Source organism: Papaver somniferum, chromosome 1, assembly GCF_003573695.1.
Source record: "Papaver somniferum cultivar HN1 chromosome 1, ASM357369v1, whole genome shotgun sequence".
Taxonomy (NCBI): Eukaryota; Viridiplantae; Streptophyta; class Magnoliopsida; order Ranunculales; family Papaveraceae; genus Papaver; species Papaver somniferum.
Window position 1 is genome coordinate 8,148,383 of NC_039358.1, and position 21,633 is coordinate 8,170,015.

Here is a 21,633-nt window from a genome sequence, read left to right on the forward strand (position 1 = left end):
GTTTTGCCTTAGCCCACAGCTCCTCTTCCTTCCAGCCTTGGCAGCAGCAGTATTGCAGGCTTGTTTCTCAACTTCACAACTACCTGGTAATTTCAGATGAGAGAATTAGTTCTCACAACAACAAATTTCAGGCATTCAAGATGACACTGATAACTCAGCACACAACTCAGGTATTCACAGCAGCAAATTTCAGAGTTCAGTTGGTACAAAACCAAGATGACAATGACCCAATGACCAATATGCAGTAGCAGTTAAGATGATGTAGTAGAAGATAAACAAAAGAAATATGCAGCTAACTACAGACATACAACTGCAGCTAACAGAGGGTGCTAAGTTGCAATTACAGAAGTGCAGAAAATTGAAAATATGCAGTGAAGCTGACTTATGACTGAGGAAAAATATGAAAATATGCAGTGATGCAGGACAAGATGCAGCTAAGATGCTAGAAAAGTAATGAGGCAGTGAAGGTATGAAATATGCAAGCTAGAATGAAGCAAGCTAACAGCAGGCAAGTGCAAGAAGTTATGCTAGATGAAACACTAAACAGAATGCAGTGAAGGCAGTTCAAAGTATGCAGTGCATCAAGGTAGCAAGAGGGGCAGTTCAGCAGCAACAGGCTGCAACAGCAGCCACAGCAGCTCAGTAGCAGTCTTGGCCTGGCATAAGCAGGAGCACCACAGCAGCACAAGCACAGCAGCTCAGCAGGAGAGCAGGAGTACAACAAGCACATGAGCACCAGCAGCAGCATCTCCACAGCAACAGCAGCACCACAAGTTCAGCAGCACCACAAGTCACCTGCTGGCTCAAAGAAGAGATGATCAGTCTCTTTGAAGCAAATGGGTGGAGCAAAGAAACAATGAGGGATAACAGCAATGATATGCAAACCAAGATGCAGTATGCAAGATGCTGATGCAAGTTACACTAAGATGCAATATGCTGATGCAATACAAAACACTTAAGTTACACTAAGATCCTGAAAAACTAAGTTACAGGGCAGTAACAACTTCAACCACACAGCAGCCAAGTCCCCGGCAACGGCGCCAAAAACTTGGTAGGCTTTGAGAGATGTATGAAATAAGAGAATAAGAAGCCTACATATTATAACCGCAAGTGCACGGTGTCGGTTGTAGCTTGTGCAAATACGGGTCGAATCCACAGAGACTAGGGTGTGTAAGTTGAAGTTTCCTAAACTGTTTTCTAAGCTTAACGGAGAACAAAGGCAGTAGCCAAAGGCAAGGCAGTAAACAAGTGGTGAAGTAAAATGCAAGACTGTAAAAGTAAGAGCAACAACAACAAAAAGAGGCAATAACACAGGCAGTGATAAAGAAACACAGGCAGTGATAAAGAAACACAGGCAGTGATAAAGAAACAAAGAAACAATGAAACAATGACAAACAAACCAAGGCAGTGAGCCAAGGGCAATGAACAAAAATTAGAAAGGCAGGTCCTCCAGCTATGTTCTTGTCCCTTGTTAGTTATCAGTCAGCTTCTAGGCTTTCTGAATAACTAGATGACAGTTGCGGTTCAAAGCCGGCTGTTCATCTAAGGGTTGGTCTAGAAAGGAGGCTAAAGGCACTAAGATGAATTCTAAACCTTGTGATAGTTGGGGCTCTCACACTGCAACTACCCGCAGAGAAGCTTGCTTAGTGTTTTAACAACCTATAAGGATATTCAATCCTAAACAATTCAAGCACAACAAGATCAAAGCATGGATAGGATAAAAAAAATTGAAATTTACAACATCATTTAAAGTAAAAACTAACCCTTGAGTCACTGGCTATTCCAGTCCTCTTGGGTGAAGCACTGGCTAGTCCAGGCATAGCTCTACAACAACACCCACAAGTCCTATTTATACCCAATTTACATAATTAGGGTTCATACACCCAATTCCCAAAAATCCCCAAATACAGTTGAAATTAGGGTTTGTAGAAACTTACCCATACTTCTCGAATTTCACTCCTACGCTTCTACCCACTCTGTGTCTGCCTCTCCTGGTCCTTTTCCTGCTCTAGCTCGACCTAATTCACTATTTTCACATGCTTAGGGTTTCAGAGAAACGTGTGAAATTAGTGAAGTAGATGGCTCAAGAGAAGGGGCGAGATAGTTGGTGATGGGATTTGGAAGAGGGGTGTGGTGGTGGTTGGATTTCTCGTGGCTGTACGGCAGAGTTGGTGGTGGTGATGGAGAAGGTGGTGGTTGTTTCTCTGCAGAGGGATGGGGGAGGTGAAGTCGATGGAGAAGAAGGTTGGGGTGTGTTTGGTTGATGGGTATAGGTATTAGGTACTATGGTGTGAGGCGGAGATAGCAAAGTTTGATGATCTGCGACGCTGAGCCGTGGGATGTATAAATGATAGATCGATCTAACGGCTATACGTGAAGAGCTTTTAGCGACCGTTGGATTGTATAATACAACGAAATTAACGGCGCAAGATGGAGTTAGGTGCTGTAGTGTGAAGCAGGATCTTCAGATTTTGATGCACGACGATGAGGCGACCGTAGGATGCTGAGATGATCCAATCTGACGGCTGAAGATGAAGGCGGGTATGGATATTGGAAATGGGTTTGGGTGAGGGGTTTGGGCCTTGGGTATGCCAAGACCATATCTTCTTTAAGAACAATTCTTCCTCTTCAAGCCCAATTCTAGCCTTTTGGTCTTGCGCACAACATTCTTCGCGGCTTCCTTGTGTGATTCCTCTTAGCTTCCACCATTTTTCTGCTCTTTTTGCTCCGTAATTCATCCAAACTTTATTTGGTACCTAAAAATGCAAAATTAATTAATAAAAATATTTATTCTTGAAAACAATGAAAATACAGAATATGGGTTGAAATGGAGAATTAGTGCACAAAAGATGAGTTAAATGCCAAGAAAAATATATAGAAATATGCACTTTTTAGCACTCATCAGTATGCTAGGCTTGATGGGTAGTGGGCGTGAACTAAGGCTATAGGAAAGAAAGATGGTGAACAGAATTAATTAATTAACAAAAAGAGAGGGACAATAGGGGGATTGGATTAACCCGTTTCGGGAGAGATAAGTGGGTTTGGAGAAGTAGTAGGGCACTACTGAAACGAGAAAAATAAAGATCGGGAAGAAAGAAAGAGGAGTGGGGTACTTGAGATGATGTGATGACAGAAGAAAAGGAAGAAAAGGTTCTGTTGTGTTTGGAGCGAACGGCTGATAGTGGATAGAAAATTAAGGGAGGAAAGGTAGAGAACGGAGTCACGGACAGAGGCTAGGAAGATAGACAAAAGAACAAGGACTGATAGGTGTTGGCTACTCTAGTGACGTGATGGAGTAATAAGAGGTTGGAATTAAGGGTTTCGTAGTAAAGAAGACAGAGCAGTGATCGATGCACGACTTTGCAGAAGATGAACAGTCGCTGTCTGAGCTGTAGATTTGGAGGTTTGCTCGGACAGGGAAAGAGACTTGATGCTGTTGGAGGAAGTACTGCTGGGAATGGAGAGGAATGGAGAATATTTCAGGGAGAGTTCATGGTGATGGCAGAGATAGAAGTACTGCCTGTAATAGTGACGATGGAAGAGAAGGCAGGGAAGTTGACTGTCTTCGGTGACTAGAGTAGCCAACACCTATTCGAAGATGCCGCAAATAACAACATTTCTTTATGTAAGCTTTCATTGATTGCAAGACTAGAAAACTATTCGAAATAATTTATTCTAGAAAGCAAGAGTATCACGACGTTAGACGCAACTGAAATAGGAATCAAACCTTTGGTATGGGTGTTTCTTTAATTTTCGGATACATTCCTAGAGATGTCGTGTTTGCAAGAATCATTCCATCCTCTGGGCTGTAAGTTTCCAACTGAGCAAGATCATTCCATCCTCTGGGCTGTAAGTTTCCAACTGAGCAAGAGTAATTGCATCTCCTCCGACCAAGGATGCTAGTTCTCTGGCTCGCTCTTGGAAATGAGACAACATAAAAGTATCACATAAAATCTTTAAGGAAGACGACCAACCAACCAACCAAGAATTCTGGAATCTTACCATAACTGCGGTTGGCTATGACAACTTTCGCTCCCTTTGCCTTTGCACCATAAGCAAGGGCCTTACCTGCACCACCTGCTCCAATAACTACAAACAATTTACCAGCCAAGGGTGAACCACTTCCATGGTAACTTTTATCTGAACCAGCAAAATTACGCTTATAAAATTGGGGCACACCATAAGCAACATAGGTCTATATATGAAATATGTGGAGTGTGTAAGAAACCTCTCAGCCCATCTTCGATGGCAGAAATAGCACCATTATAGTCGGTGTTTAAAACCAATTAATTTCCCGTCACTCGGTCTTCTAACAATGGTATTAACAGCTCCTATTAACTGTAGGGATTTCATAAAGTAGAAAAATCGAAGTCAATTCATCACTCACACAGTACCCAACCATTGACTCATTAGGAAAATGTGAAAGTTGTGCTAGAAAGAGTTACCCATTACCTTGGCAATTGGATCAACCTCATCACAACATTCAAGCGCAGCTTCCTTGTACGGCATTGTACAATTGCATATATATCAAATGAATTATATTACTCAACGGGGAAACAAGTTGCTTTCCAAGGTCATCCACCAAAAAATAGTGCTGAGCATCTTTGGAGTAAATTCTACAGCCTGAATCCAGAAAAATCACCAAATGCATATGTAGCGAAAAACTATATATGCAAGGTCATCAACCAAAAAGGGCACGTAAACTCCATCGAAACCAACGGACTTAAACGCTTTATTAAACAAAAGAGGAGACTTGCTGTGACTCACAGGCTTCCCAATAAGTCCAAGTACTTTTTTATCAGGACTTATGTCTCTGAGGTTGTATATATTCAATAAATCCTTTACCGTTGGTTGCCCGGAAGCTGATACTATTCCCTCTTCAAGGCTACCAAAAGTGAGATAGCCACCATATTTAGGGCAGAGCAACCTTGAGATCAAACCCTTTTCAGTCATTACCAATCCGATAAACGGAACCTGACACAGTGTGAAACATTCGATAAGATACTATGTACGCCAAAATAACTAATTCGATCCTGCAGTTGGCACCAATCCTAAAAACCACAACAAACGAAAGAGTTGCAAATATGTGGAAATGAGCTGAAGTGTAAGAAAAGCAAACAGAGAAATTTTTACTTGGGAATGCACTATAATTTGAAACATGCGAGCGACATCTGTAATATCCTCGGCAGCTGTCGCAATCGTCACTATGTCAGCACCAGTAGATTGTATACTTACCATAAGATCGCCTATTTCTTCCACTGATGGAGTTGCATGGTAGTTGTTATATGAAACGATAATTTTAGACTTTTCACGGGTCTTCTCATCTAACGAACTAATAAACTCATGTGCAACCTGTAGACAAAATAATATCTTTTGTTAATTTCTTTTGTTTAATGTTAACCTTTAGACTTTAAAAAAAATTAATGTATTCGAACAGCAAATTGACAACTAACAATTGTTAATTTTTGAGAAATTAATTAGGTACCGAAATAAGGTTGAGATCTAAGCTAATGTAATACTACATAAGTTTTAAAAGAAACTAACCGGAAGCTCAACATCAATATAATTAGCTCCCAGTTCCATGGCAAGTTTAAGTGCATCGAGCCGAATACTGTCACCACCTTCATACTCACCTCCTTCCCATTTGGGTCTATGTAAGAATAGAATGAAAACAAATCAGTTATACTGTATTATTTACTTTTTGATGACTAAAATATTTCTTTTAGAAAAAAGAAGAGTATATTATTGATGATTAAACTATCAGCGTACTAGAGAACCCACGGGTTGAACTATACATGTTTGTCCGGTCAGACACAGGGGATGGAGCCCATTCCCCTCACCAAAAGTTAGCCGAGGGCTTAAACTGATGATGGTGGTGTTGAAATTATGAAACCCAAAACAAGAAACTGGATATTATCCAGTGCTGGTAATGATATGCAGCCATATATACACTAATGGCACAAAGTCTTTATGTTCATATGTACTGTGATATATACAAGTATTCATCATTCAAACAAACTGACCAGAAAGGAAAAATTAAGAAGGAATAATGTGAACCTGTAGGTGAAAAGTGTTAACATGGTACAGCTTTTTATTAGAGTTTGAAGATCTTGGTGACGATTGAAGCTTGATAAGTAATCTAATCTGATTTCAACCATATCAACTCCCATTACTCTAGCTTTGTCTATATCAAGAATCAGCTGGTTCATAGATTTTCCCATTATTGGAGCGCATATTAATGTCAAATATGTTGCCATTCCTCCTACACTATACCCGTCGGCAGATAACTGAAGGGAAACTTATTACATAAATAAATAAATGATACATGTTGTGGAAACATGAGTGGGAAAATGTCTGACCACCACATGTGGAGACATGCATGTAGACTTCATTCTTTGTACTTGACACATGTAAGGTTTCTTTGCTAACCAACAAGTGTACTACTTAAATTCCACTATTCCATGTACTATTTATGTATATAAAGGAGGCAGTCGACAAGTAATGAGAAGTACTGATTTCCTTCTTCTCTTCTCTTTAATACTATATTCTCTTTTTTGTCTTATCATTTTACTTTATCACGTTATCAGCACCTTGCTCTAACTAATTGAGGCTTGGTTTAATCAATCAAGGTAGGAAATTTTGTTCTCCACACAATCATTAAAGGAGGTATTTTTTCTTTTTTTTTGGAACATTCTTCTAAAATTCGTTGCGCATGCATGTTGTCTCTTCTTTGAAATTAATGTGTGTGTCTTCATATTTATTACATACCCATAAGCATGGAGTAAATAAATCATCTCCTGACTTTTGTATATTGTTCTCCGTCTTTTAAGGATGTTAATTATTTATGGTAGTCATAATTTGTACTTTTACCACATGCTTGTCCTTACCTTGAAAATGATATATGTACCATATTCTTTTATGATAAGCTACCTATTAAACAAAATCATTTTTATCTTATTTTTTTTACTTGGACCAAAAAATTTAAAACTCCATCTTAATTGCTTAAAACTTTATCATATAGTGTTGTACTATTTTATTTTAAAATGATAAGTACTATTTTTGAAAAACATGATCACTAGAAGTGTTAGAGTAGACCATAAAAATCGTGATGTTGTATTGTTTATTTTATATTCTAGTTTGAACCATGTTCCAAATATTGACAATATATTTAGTATTTATTTTAAATATTAATCCCGCTTAAGGTTTGCTACTAAACATGCAAAAAAAAAATTTATATGCATATATAAATGATAAATGGGCATGTAGTTTTTTTTTTAACGGACCTATTTTTAGTTGACTATTTTGTCAACCTTATTGTAAAATTGTTTGCAATTTTTAAACCATAAAGAAATTTGGTTTGCAAACAGAGTTCCCTTGTTAAAAACCATAAAAAAGCTTGGTTAATTAATTTTGTGGATTGGGTTATGATCAGAAATTGGACTATATGGCATATCCGTATTACCCACACAACCATAAAGAAATTTGGTCACGGGAAAATGATACCGGGATATTTCGTGGACTTAGAAGGACTTGAGCACCATATTAATGTACTTTATTGTGTCTATGTAGATGGACCCAATTCGACCAGAATTCGAACTTTTGGACTCAGCGGGACTTGAGTACCACCGTTGGGTAGAAGATGTGGAAACTACCTTTGTGGCAAAGGACTTCACCTCCACTATCAAGCCATCTGCCGACGCTGCTCCGGCAACTGAGAAAGACAAAGCTAATGCTCTTATGTTCCTCAAGAGGCATATCGATCATAACCTGCATTGGGGTTATCATCACTTGAAGATACCAAAAGAGCTATGGGATGCTCTCGATATCCTTTTTGGGAACATTCATGATTCCTTAATACCACAATTGAACGTTTTGTGGAACGAAATCCGCTTTCTCAATTATGTAAAAGTGAATGATTTCCAAAAAGACATGTTGTAAATTCAAGCACGTATGGACTTTTGTGGAAAGAAACTTACTGATGAGGAAATGATTCAGAAAACCCTATCGACCTTTCCAACCTCTTCCATGATATTATCAAACCAGTATCGTTTAAAGGTAGATAACAAAAGAATCACCACATTCAGTAGGTTGATAAACTTAATGCAAGTGGACGAAAGGCACAATGAGATTCTTGTTAACAACAATGCCAGAGCTGTTAGAAAAAAGAAAGTTCCCGAAGCTAAACATGGAAAGGTCAATAAAGGGAAGGGCCCCAAAGGAAAGAAGGATCGACATTCTTATTCACATTCCCATGATCCATACCCACGTGGAGATAACACCTCTCGTGGAAGAGGACGTAAGGGACATAATCGAGGTCGAGGGTGAAATGGTCATTCTCATGTTTGACATAGAGAAGGATCTTCTGGATATAGTGGTAGTGATCCTAAGTTCGAGAAAACCCCTATGAATCCCGCCACTAAAAAGGCTGCAGATGGAAGTGCGCCTTGTTTTAAGTGTGGATTCACCGGACATTGGTACAAGCATTCCAAGGCTAGACTGAATGTTTTAGATTCTCTCACTCTTTTTATTGGATCTTGTGCAAACATCCTTTAAATTTTTCACGTAACTTTTTTGTTTTTCTGCCTTTTGGATGCTTTTAACCGGTTTATTTTCAGTGTTTCACTGGATCTTGTGGAAACATCTGTGTGGAAATTTATTTTTAATCTCTTTCTCTTGTATGGAGTATGTCTTTTCTTACCTTGCAGTCCTCCAAAATAATTGCTTGTGGGTAACCAGTGGTGGAGTTCGGAATGGTTGCTTCTGGGAAAATAGTTTATTGGATAGCAGTGGTGCTCATATCAGTAGAATAGTGGATTTTTCAGTCCCTAAACAAATCATCAAAACCCAATCGGATGATTTTCATGATCATAATGATAGTCAACTGAGAAATTACCTTTTTAAAAAATTTCAAAAAACCCATTTCCCTCCTAAAATCTTGAAGCATAATGCTTGGAAGTTTAGAAAATTACCGACTAAAGCGTCAATTAGTTACATTACTTAATGCATGGTGCATTTATTGGTGCCATCTATAAACATCTATCAATATAATCGAAATATCGAATATCCACCTCTATCCTCATTAAATTTTCCCCGGACAATATTACAAATATTTTCCATAAAAAAATTAAACACAAAAAATATTGTCTTACCTACTTTCACCAACCTGTTACTTATCTTGAGAAATATACTCGGGATTACCATTCATCTAAAAAGATTTCCTGGAAGAGTATATATGTTGTAGGTTTTTCCAGTGGTCTAGAGTTTGACTTTGGTTAAACTCTACCTTAAGTAAACTTATCCCTAATATTTAGGAATTTAGAGGCTAAGTTAGGTAAACTTGTTTCCAAAGTAATTTTCTTAAGGGCCAAGTTTGTTTCTCTATATATAGGACTAGAATTGTAGGTTTGTAAATAATCCAACCTAGAAGAGAGGTAAATACTTGTGTTTAGGATTTGCTCTCTTTGGTAGGAAGGATCGTGCACTACCGTGAAGGTAAATATCAGTGTGATAGAAAAACTTGTAGAGAGAGGATTTTGGTGTTCTACTGTTTAGGGTTTGGTATATCTTGTGTTGTGGTTGATGTGCTTCTTTATCTTTTGTCTTTATTATTATTTCTCCCACGTTCGGTTCAAATCACCAATTTCCCTTTGTGATCCTCTGATTCTGCTGTGCTAGGGTGCCAATTTTCCCAACAATTGGTATCAGACCCAAGTACGGGATGGCGTGATTGAACCTGGAATGAATGATAGGTTATTGTTCGGGTGGAGAAATATGTTTTGAAGATAATGTTTTCAACCGGTGATTACATAAAGATGGATTTGTGATGTGATTTACAAATTGAAGATGTTGAACTTGGTAGAAGTTTATGTTCTTCGTTTGGTTTTATGATGTAGTATGGGATGTAGATTAAGGTTGAATGAGGTGGAATACATAATTACTTATTAAGGGTGTTAGTGACCATACACCATAAATAATGGGTTACAAAGTTTGAAGAAAGTATGAGGTTGTGAGATATCATGTAGAAGCAAGTCCAACAACTCTTCGAAGTTATGCACGAGATGTTATAGATTTATGTTCTTAAGTCTATGTTAAAGTATTCCTGATGGCTTGCACGTAATTTTCAATAATGTGCCCAATCTCTCAAGCATGTACCACGGTAATATGGGAATTCACACGGTATATATTCTAAGCGAGTATGTTGGGTGTGATGGTGGTAAAGAATATGTCTGATTGGTGATGGCTTTGAGAATCGCTTAAAGGATTAAGTCTGTTAATCACAGTAGAGGTGTCTGATGGTTTGTTTCACATACACGGTAACCGTGACATATGCTGGAGTATGATATTGAAGCTAATTCTTCCTTTCTGGGTTAAAGTTTACTATCTTGTTAGCTTACTGGTTAGGTTGAGCTAGTGGTGATTCTTCTGGATGGTTCTTTTGGTGATCCACGGTGGAGTCTGTGCAAGGATTCGTTGATGGTGGTTGAATATTTTCATTGTCATTGAGAAACATAATCAATTTCACAAGTTTTCTTCATGTAGAATATGGTTGAAGACTTCTATTAACGTCATCGTATTTTGGTCGAAGAGATGGTTTTATGAAGATGGAAGTTCGGTTCTGAACTTAAAAAGTAATTTTATGGATATATGGAGATGGTTAACAACTCTGATGGAAGATGGAGGTAATTTCATGTGATCATCTCATTCTTGAAAGTATGATCCGAGGTGGAGATTGTAGGGTTTGCCAGTGGTCTAGACTTTGACATTGGTTAAACTCTACCTTAAGTAAACTTATTCCTAAAGTTTAGGAATTTAGGGGCCAAGTTAGGTAAACTTGTTTCCAAAGTAATTTTCTTAAGGGACAAGTTTGTTTCTCTATATATAGGTCTAGAATTGTAGGTTTGTAAATAATCCAACCTAGAAGAGTGGTAAATCCTTGTGATTAGGATTTTGGTCTCTTTGGTAGGAAGGATCATGCACTACCGTGAAGGTCAATATCAGTGTGATAGAAAAACTTGTAGGGAGAGGATTTTGGTGTTCTAGTGTTTAGGGTTTGGGGATTTTCCCTAAACCTAGTTTCTAGTGTTTGCATGTTTCTCCTCTGTTACTAGCAGCGGTGAATACGGTGTAGAAGAAAAGTATTGAGATTCATATGTTGACATCAGATCTTAACAAAGTAATTTCCTGAGTATTGTTTTAGGAAGCGTCAGTGTTCATTACACGTGGATCCAAATTTACTCATTTATCTGAGACATTAACATGTTTATATTTTCCCAATCATATAATTTGCAGTTCTGCGCTGTTGCTTTTCTTATAAATCCATGTTGTCCTTTGCAGTGACTGTGATCTCACAACTCTTACATTAATACTCAATTCATTGAGAAGATTATCAGCATTATAATAGCAAATCTAGAATGACGGACACAGTGTTATGAGGGCATGCGTTTATGAAAAGCGTGGTTCGAACACGACTTGGGTCTCAGGTTGGTTTTTCTGGCTTTCTCATCTGATGTAGTATGTATCCCCGTTTGTTCCCAGTTCATACTTGTTTACTTTTTAAGTCCTTGTACTTATATGTTATGTGCAGTAAAATCTTCATCAACACCTGCATCTACATAGCCCTGCTCCACCATATATATTCTAATCCGTACATGAAAGTATTGATGATCTACATCTACTTTGTTAAGCGGAAAAAGAAAACAAGGATATAGTTATTTTTCTAAGTATAGGCTCTGATGGACAAGTTCGTTATTAAGATATTGATAGTTAGGTTATTGTAATGAAATAATGGTCTAAATTGCACTGATATGTTATGTCGTATATTATAGTGCAAAATCTTCACTTTCATTGGTTTTCATTGTTTAATGTTTTAAAAAACAGATTTCTTTTTATTAATTTAATTTCTATTTAATTTATTGGGTTTTTTTTTAAAAATTAAGTACTTGTTGTGGATTTTGGGGAAAATATGACAATATGGTCGGTTGGGGAAAGTTGGTGCGCATATCAAAAACAGGGTGGGGGAATAAAAATAATTTTTTTTTTGTTAATTACTGCCTAATTTGTTACACAAATATATGTGAGAGATTTGACACGTTTTAGTGTGATTTAAATTAATTAAAGTCACACTTGTTAGTGTGACCACTGATGTGTAACAAAAGAATAACACCATATTTATTACACTTACATGTGCGACATTAAATAAGAAGTGACACATATTTGTGTAACAAAATGTCTGATTTGGTGTAGTGGAACATGTAATGGTCTTTGATTGAATGGAAGTTTTTCTGGTGGTGTTGGTCGTGGATGTAGCCTGTAAAGGTGAACCACGTATATCTTTTGTTGTGGTTTTGTGTTTGTTTATCTTCTATCTCTCTTATTATTTCTCCCATATTTGGTTCAAATCACCAATTGCCCTTCGTGATCCTGATTTACGCTACGCTCGGGGTGCCAATTTTCCCAACATATGTATATACCCTGGGAGGAAGCAACACAAACATTGTTCAAATCTTGTGTAGAACCATCAATCAGATGGAAAAAGATTCATTTCACCATGGCTGAACGCTCAAAATCTCGTGCAAACACAATCAATGCTTTATCAAGACAACTAAGGAATTCTTCATTGGAGTTACCGTTTGAAAGAAGAAGAACCGTCAGAACTTCACAAAATTTGTACGGCGTCCCAAAATTTCCGCTTCATGGGAGATAAGGTGTCGTGAAGAACAAAGATCGATCTCGTGGGGAAAGATTTTGCAACATCTAAGGAATTATGTGATAAGAAGATTAAGAAAACTTGGGATTGGGACGCTTCATCAGGAGAAGAATCCTTAGAGAAGGCAAAATCCTGGTACTGGAGTACACTAAACGGCTTTCCCTATGAATCTCTGGCAATCGAGGAGTGCGCTGACATGAATGTTGATAAAGATGAGAAATACATTGATGATCCATTGGGTAGAGTTAAAGTGAGCACGCAAAGAGGATGAATGGACAACTCTTGATTGCAAGTGTGTAGCTGTGATCCGTATATGTCTAACGGAGGAAGTCTGATAACGTACAAGAGGAAACTAGTACGAAGGATCTTATGGATAAACTTGAAAAGTTGTATCAAAATTCATCAGCCTCGGGGAAGATCATGTTGTGTGTACAATTATTTAATCTGAAGATGCAAGAAGGCGAAGCGATTTCAGCACATCTTGGGAAGTTTAAATCGATTATTTATCAGCTTTCAAAAGTTAGTATTACTTTTCATGATGAAGTTCAAGCTTTACGGTTGTTTTCGTCATTACCAAAGAGTTGGGAGACTGCAAGGACAACCATTAGCAATTCTGCAGGGAGCGAGAAGTTGAAGCTTGATGATGTGCAGAAAATGTTGATCGCTGAAGAGGAAAGAAGAATAGAAAAAGGTTATAGTTCTAGTACTTCAAGCTCGGCCTTAAGTTTGCAGGAAGAAGATAGAGGCAGGAGTTCAAATAGGAACAACAACAACAAATCCAGATGGAAGTCTAGAGGAAATTCTAGGGGATATCTCAATTCCGGCCTAGAGGTGTTGTTGAGTGTTGGGCGTGTAAGAAAGTAGGACACTTCAAGCGCGATTTTCTGGAAAACAAAGGTGATAATAATGGTGGAAACAAAGGTAATCAAGAAGAGGTCAACGTAGTTGCAGCTGCAGAACCGGTGAAGGTCCTTGTTGATAACAAGAAGGTGATTACGGAAGGTTTTCTACTACTCTGCGAGGACAAGCAAGATGAGTCTTGGATTATAAACTTGGGAGATTGTTTTCATGCAACGGGTGATAAGAGTATTATGATCTCTTATAAAGAAGGATACTATGGCCAAGTATTCTTAGGTGACGCTAAAGAATGCGACATCATTGGTTTAGGTGATGTGATCTATAAAGTCAACGGTTCAACAAATTGAAGGATGTACGACACGTTCCAAATTTGATGAAGAACTTGGTGTCCGTGGGCCAAGTTTGTGATGATGACTGTGAAGTTGTGCTTACGAAACACAATTGGAAAGTGAAGAAAGGAGCTATGGTATTAGCTCGTGGAGTTAGAATCGGTACTCTATACCGGACTTCAGATGGAACTACTTTAATGGTGGCTAGTATTGGTGAAGACACTAACTTATGGCATAGAAGATTAGGGCATATGAGCGATAAGAACATGGAGGTTCTATGTTTGGGAGGATATCTACCTAAGGTGAAGTCTGTTGATATGATTTTTTGTGAAGACTGTGTTCTTGGAAAGCAAAAACGGGTTAGTTTCGGCAGAGGCGGCAGAGCCTTGAAAAGTGAGAAACTTGATTTGGTTCATATTGATGTATGGGGTCCAATTGATGTTGCATCTCACAGCGGGTTCCAATATTATGTCACCTTTATTGATGATCACTCGAGGAAGGTGTGACTTTACTTCATGAAGAATAAGTTCGAGGTGTATAAAGTGTTTAAGAAGTGGAAAGCTTTGGTTGACACAAAAACTGGCTTGAAGTTGAAGTGTCTAAGCTCAGACAAAGGTGGTGAGTATGACAAAACAGAATTCTTACAGTTATGTGCTACAAATGAAATTCGTTTGGAGAGGACAGTTCCAAGGACGCCACAAGATAATGAAGTAGCAGAACGTATGAATTGGACGTTGAATGCACGTGCTAGGTGCATGAGGTTGCAGTCTGGTTTGCCTGAGACCTTCTGGGCACATAAAAAAGAGAAGGCTGCTTATCTAATCAATAGAACACCTAGTATTCCATTAGATATGAAGATACCAGAGGAGGTTTGGACCGGGAAAAAGGTAAATCTTTCATATTTGAAAGTTTTTGGTTGTGTTGGTTATGTTCATCTTAGTCCCGGTGAGAGGTCTAAGATAGGTGCTCAAGCAAAGAAGTGTATATTTCTTGGTTACGGAAATGAAGCTTTTGGGTATAAACTGTGGGACTACGAGGGTCACAAAGTTATTAGAAGTAGAGACGTCACTTTTAATGAGAATGAGTTGTACAAGGACAGGAATAAAACACAAGTTGAAGATGTCGGATCAAACAACGTCGATAAGGAGTTGTATATCGATATTGATGATGTTTCTGGAAAAAGGTGTGGTAAAAGAAGGGCACGGTGTTGCTGATGGCAGAGAAGTACAAGGTGAAGAGACTTCTGCTGCAGTGGGAGTTACTCCTATAGTTCCACAAGAAGTACGAATATCATCAAGATCTCCAAAAACAAACCCAAGGTATGCTCTGGATTATCTATTACTTACGGATGAAGGTGAACCTGAAGATATTAAAGAAGCACTAGCGGCTGATGATTCAGGAAAGTGGCAACTTTCTATGGAAGATGAGATGAATTCACTTGAGGAGAATGGAACTTGGGTGTTAGTAAAATTACCAAGAGGTAAGAAGGCGTTGCATAACAAGTGGATTTATCGGATGAAGTCTGAAGCAAATGGAGGTATTCGCTATAAAGCGAGGTTGGTTGTGAAAGGTTTCCATCAAAAACCTGGTGTTGATTACAACGAGATATTTTCTCCAGTTGTGAAGATGATTACTATTCGAGTAGTGTTAAGTCTAGTGGCTTCTGAAGATCTCTACCTTGAAAAGTTGGATGTAAAGACAACTTTTCTTCATGGTGACCTAGACGAAGAAATTTACATGAAGGAGCCAGAATGATTCATAGTAAAATGCAAGGAAGAGATGGCGTGCAAGCTAAAGAAGAGTTTGTATGGCTTAAAACAACTCCGAGATAGTGGTACAAGAAGTTTGATAACTTCATGCATAGAGGTGGTTACTCACGGTGTAATGCAGATCATTGATGTTACTTCAAAAAGTGCGGTTCTGACTACATTATATTATTACTGTATGTGGATGATATGTTAGTTGCCGGAACATCTCTACAAGAAGTTGAGAATTTAAAGAAACAATTAGCAAGTGAGTTTTCTATGAAAGATCTTGGTGAAGAAAAGAATATTTTTGGTATGAGGATCATAAGAGACAGAGATAAGGGTGTACTTATGCTTAGTCAGGCTGAATATATTGAACGAATGTTGAAAAGGTTCAATATGGAGAATGCTAAACCAGTTAGTTCTCCACTTGGAAGTCAAATTCGTCTTTCAAGTATGCAGTGTGCGAAGACAGATGAAGAAAAGGAGTACATGGATAACTTACCATATTCTTCGGCTATTGGGAGTCTAATGTATGCTATGGTGTGCACGAGACCGGATATTGCACATGCAGTGGGAGTAGTGAGTAGATATGCAAGCAAACCCAGGAAAACAACATTGGAAAGCTGTGAATTGGATTCTCAGGTATTTGAGAGGTAACATAAACGTACCATTGTGTTATGGAAAAGGTGGTTCTATCTTGAGGGGTTATGTGGATACAGACTTCGCAGGTGATGTATATAAAAGGCGAAGTACGACCGATTATGTTTATACTATGGGGTCAGTTGCAGTGAGTTGGAACTCACGTTTACAGAAGTTGGTGACGTTGTGTACTACGTAAGCGGAGTACGTAGCAGTAACAGAAGCGAGCAAGGAGATGATTTGGTTAAGAGGTTTGTTAGATGAGTTGGGAAAGGAACAACGAGATAGTGTTCTTTTTAGCTACAGTGAAAGCACTATACATTTAGCCAAGAACTCAGCCTATCATGCTATGACGAAGAATATAAATATTCGTTATCATTTTATTCGGGAACTCAGCCTATCAGACAAGCTAAAGCTCTGCAAGGCTTTAGTTGGTCTCTCGGAATGAGGATCCGGGAGGGGAGCCGCACTAACAAATAAGATGTTGTAGCACCGTCAATCCAAAGTTGAAGAGTCGAAGATAATCAATAAGTCTTCAAAGTGGGAGATTGTTAGTTAATTGAAGACTAATTATTTTCTAAGTTAGCCGTGACTGTTTTGGGAAAGGGGATTCCTAAAACGGATAGAATTCTTGTTGACCAAGTTTGTAACCTATATAAATAGGTAATTAGGCCTTGTATAATTGTGTGTAGAAAATTGTTTTAGAGAGAAAAGAGAGTTCTTTCTTGTATAGCTTTTAGGGTAAAAATCTAGGGTTTCGTTGTGAGAGCATATTGCTGAGGAACAACAGACAAGGTTATCGTCTCGGGTAATTGTTGCGGTGTAACCAAGGGTTTGCTGGGATTCACACGACGTTGTAATCGTTTTTCTTCATAGTGGATTTGAGTTGGTGCGGCTCAAAGTGGACGTAGACAATATATACAAGTTGTATGTATTGGTCGGACCACTATAAATCTTGTGTCTTGTGAATTGATTTATCCTTCTCGTATTATTATAGTTGCTTGTGCTTGGTTTTACTTATTATTCATCATAATATCTCAAGATCCGTTATTCCGCGATGGTCAGTGATTCCATAAAAAAATCCTGACAGTCTCGCTATCCAGTGAAAAGCTCCACAAACAAAAATCACTTCAGCCTTATCGTCTGTACTAAGTTCATATGGAAAGGTGTTGGACAAGAGTTTCCATGAATTCGAGCTTAATGTATACACCTGAATTTCACAACCACCAGCTACCACAATAGTATAATCATAGGTATCGCAACTAAAACCAACCCCATATGTAACAGTATTGCATACTACTGGAATTAATATGTTTCTCCACTCATTCGTATATAAGTTCCAAAACCCATAACTGTCAAACGACCTTTAACGCCTCTCATCAGAATCAAACCATTACAAGAACCAACAATTTCTAACTGTAGACTTGTATCTTTGAAAAAAGAATCCAAACTCATCTTAACATTATCACAATGGTTATTTTCAAATACTGATTATAATGATAAGGATTCTGTAATATGCATGTGTAATTCATGTGCAGTATAATTATGTTGCCGATTATTTTCTATCAAAAAACAATTTAATTTTTGGCTTTCAATACTGTGCTTATAACGACTTTCCATGAAACCATCGTCCTTAAATAGGTTGTACCAGTGTTTGCAAACGCACCTGAATCTACATACTAATTTGGCATGTAACATCAATAGCATGTCGTCGAGGATATCACCTGGGAGATCCGGCATTGGAGTATGCAACACTGTTCATCTCTTCCTCGTTGTATTCTTCATGGTTCAAACTGGTGATGATGTGACGCACAAAGAAACATATGGAATTAGGGTTTTAGGTTTTTAGTCAAACAGGAGGCGATTACATACCCATTGCTTTTATGGACGGTATCGTGGTCACCCGCATTAGAGATTCGATGCGGGTGTTGGCTTAAAGCTTTAATGGATACCCGCATCCATTAGGTGTTTGTAGGGTTTCAAGTCGGTGTTTGTAGGGTTTCAAGTCGATTACAATGGGACCGACTCAAGTCACTTTGATTCAGCTTAGATTTTCAAGTAATTAGAAACTTCTAAACTTTACAGTGGTACGTATTTTTTGGTGTTGCATGGCTTGAGAGAGAGGCAGAAAAGACGTTTGGGAGTTCTTCCAAGACAGGGCCGTCTCTGAAGTTTCGATGACCTTGTGTGAAAGAGATCAGAACGCCTTTGTATCCAAAAAAAATTCACGCATAAATAAAATCTACTTTATAGCATTGAAACGAAGTAATTTATGCCGCACTATTTAGGAAGAACGTATGAAAAAAAGTATTACGAAGTTGAGAACTTTCCATCAGAAGTGAAAAAAAAACTTGAGGAATAAACTACGTCGATTAGCAGATTGAAACAGAATTAAAATGGGAAAATTGGGGAACTGCCCCAATTTGGACTGTAATCTTGGAAAACTGCCCCAACGTTAAAAAAAGTTGGAAAACTGCCCCAACGTTAAAAAAAGTTGGAAAACTGCCCCACTGTTAGAAATTTCAGTTAACTCCGCGTGTGCGAGTTCTCACGTGCCAAAAAAGACAAAAATACCCCGAACCGCTAAGACAAAAAAAATTGGAAAACTGACTAGCACTATAATTTCTTCTCGATTGAACTCGAAATTCGGGGTATTTTTGTCTTTTTTGGCACGTGAGAACTCGCACACGCGGAATTAACTGAGATTTCTAACAGTGGGGCAGTTTTCCAACTTTTTTTAACGTTGGGGCAGTTTTCCAAGATTGCACTCCAAATTTGGGCAGTTTCCCAATTTTCCCAATTAAAATTCGAGGACTAAAATACATCCAAAACAGACTAAAACAGATAGCCATCAACCAAATACTCTTTCATTCATCCAAAATGGGCTTTTTTATTTCAATTCCAACCAAAAAAAGATAATGAATCAGTTGGCCCAATATTGCATAAAAATTCCAACCGTAACTCAACCAAATTGTACGCCTTAACCAACTGGTACGCCTTGTGCGGGAGCACACCCTGCCACCCTTGAGAACCGGCCCTGTTCCAAGAGTTGCAAATTTCGAAAGGATTTGTATGTTCATGAACGAGTAGACACCTTTCTAAAGGTAATACTCGGTGACTTTTTTTAATGATTTTGAGTTAACTTTCTATCTACGCCATCAGTCTTATCATAATCCTTAGATCTTCATCTTTTGTTTTTATGAAGATCTCGATAGTCCTGTCTGTAATATCTAGTTTCTTTTTCTAATTTCTTGTTTCCTTAGCAGTAAGCTTTTCTATGAACTTCATTTTTTGTTTATTAGTTTTTGCTTTAAACTTCGCCATTAACTTCATCTTCTGTGTATTTGCATGGATCTAACGTTTTTTCCGTGCATGTGCATGCAGGTTTGAGATATTATCAAATAGCCCGTAAAGGAGCAAAAAATCATTCCCCCATCACGGTCACAGTCATCGTTATTGTCTGCGCAAAAGTGTGGCAAGTTTAGAACACGTGCTGGAGGTGAATCCATCATATTTTTTCTGTTATACATTTTTTGATTATAATAATCTTGCAATCTAACAATCGCATAGCATCTTAAACTCGAGAAAAATGTTATAAAGTTTGATTAGAACAGTACAACATAAGCTCCTTTGCTATAGAAACTCCAGAGAAAAATGTTTGTTTTATTTCTGAGATTACCAAATACAACAACAAGATATCAATAGGAAGATGTAGACGGGAACGAGAGCGTAACAACCAGATCACCTTAATAATTACATTTTACACACGATTTCCTTAAAGAGTTCCTTAGGCGCTGCAGAAAGAAGGATAATGCAAGTGTTAGAACTAGTTTAATTAATTAGGGAAGGGAAGAAGAACAAAATAATAAGAAGAGAATGATTATTTACCTGGCAAACCAGTGAACCTTTCATATTGTTCATATGCCTGTCCGATGAACATCTCTACCCCAGTAACAACTGCAGCTCCCGATTCTTTTGCTTCCAGCAAATGTCTTGTCATTTTTAAACGGCATCAAAAACCAGTGCATAAGCACTTAGGGCATGCTGCAAATAACAACATAATTTCTTTATGTAAGATTTCATTGATTGCAAGACTAGAAAACTACTCCAATTATTCGAGAAAGCAAGCGCATCACGAATTTAGATGTAACTGATAGGGACCAAACCTTTGGTATGGGTGTTTCTTCAATTTTCGGGTGCATTCCTATAGATGTCGTGTTTGCAAGAATCATCCCATCCTCTGGGCCGAAAGTTTCCAACTGAGAAAGAGTAATCGCGTCTCCTCCGACCAAGGCTGCTAGTTCTCTGGAACGCTCTTGGAGATGACACAAGATAAAATTATCACCTAGAAATGTCAAGGAAGACGATGGACAATTCTGGAATCTTACCATAAGTGCGGTTGGCTATCACAACTTTGGCTCCCTTTGCCTTTGCACCATAAGCAAGGGCCTTACCTGCACCACCTGCTCCAATAACAACAAATAATTTACCTTCTAAGGGCGAACCACTTCCATGGTAATTTTGATCTGAACCTGCAAAAGTACGCTTATAAAATTGGGTCACACCAGAAGCAACATAGGTCTAAATGAAGTATGTGGAGTATGTGAGAAGCCTCTCAGCCCATCTTCTATGGCAGAAATAGCACCAACATAGTCGGTGTTGTAACCAATTAACTTCCCATCACTCGGTCTCCTAACAATGGTATTAACAGCTCCTATTAACTGTAGAGATTTCATCAAGTAGATAAATCGAAGTCAATCCATACTCACAATACCCAACCATTATTGACTGATTACGAAAATTTACAAAGAGTTACCTATTACCTTGGCAATTGGATCAACCTCATCACAACATTCAACCGCAGCTTCCTTGTACGGCATTGTACACCTGCATATCAAATGAATTATGTTAATGAACGGGGCTGTGGACACACGAACTACGTGGGGGTCCGAATGCCCACAATCAATCGTTAACGTCTAAAGAGACTACGATGATGATACCCTGATGTGGATTCATTGGCTCAAAACCTTCGGGTTTATCATGGCCTCCTCCAACTTCCCCGTGCGTGGCGATCATGCATGGGATACAAGTATTAAAGGAAAACAAAACATATAAGCAAATACATGCGGAGCTAAATGAATGTAAAGTGCTGAAATGTAAATAAGACCAAGGTTTACGTGGTTCAGCACTAAGGCCTACATCCACGGGGTTTGTTGTTCTACTATATTATTCACGGTTACATGAATAGTTGAATGACTTTGGGTTTACATATTTCTCTCCACTAAGGGATTAACTTACCCTTACTATTCTCTCTTTCTCTCTCTCCTTCTCTCCTGATGTTCCCCCCCCCCCC

General features: G+C 38.3%; 2 pseudogenes; both read right to left on the reverse strand.

Moving 5' to 3' along the window:
- LOC113327394 overlaps positions 1–6,236 on the reverse strand; it is a 14,155-nt pseudogene extending 7,919 nt beyond the window's left edge.
- Positions 6,237–20,033: 13,797 nt separating this feature from the next.
- Positions 20,034–21,633, reverse strand: part of LOC113328267 — a 16,946-nt pseudogene continuing 15,346 nt past the window's right edge.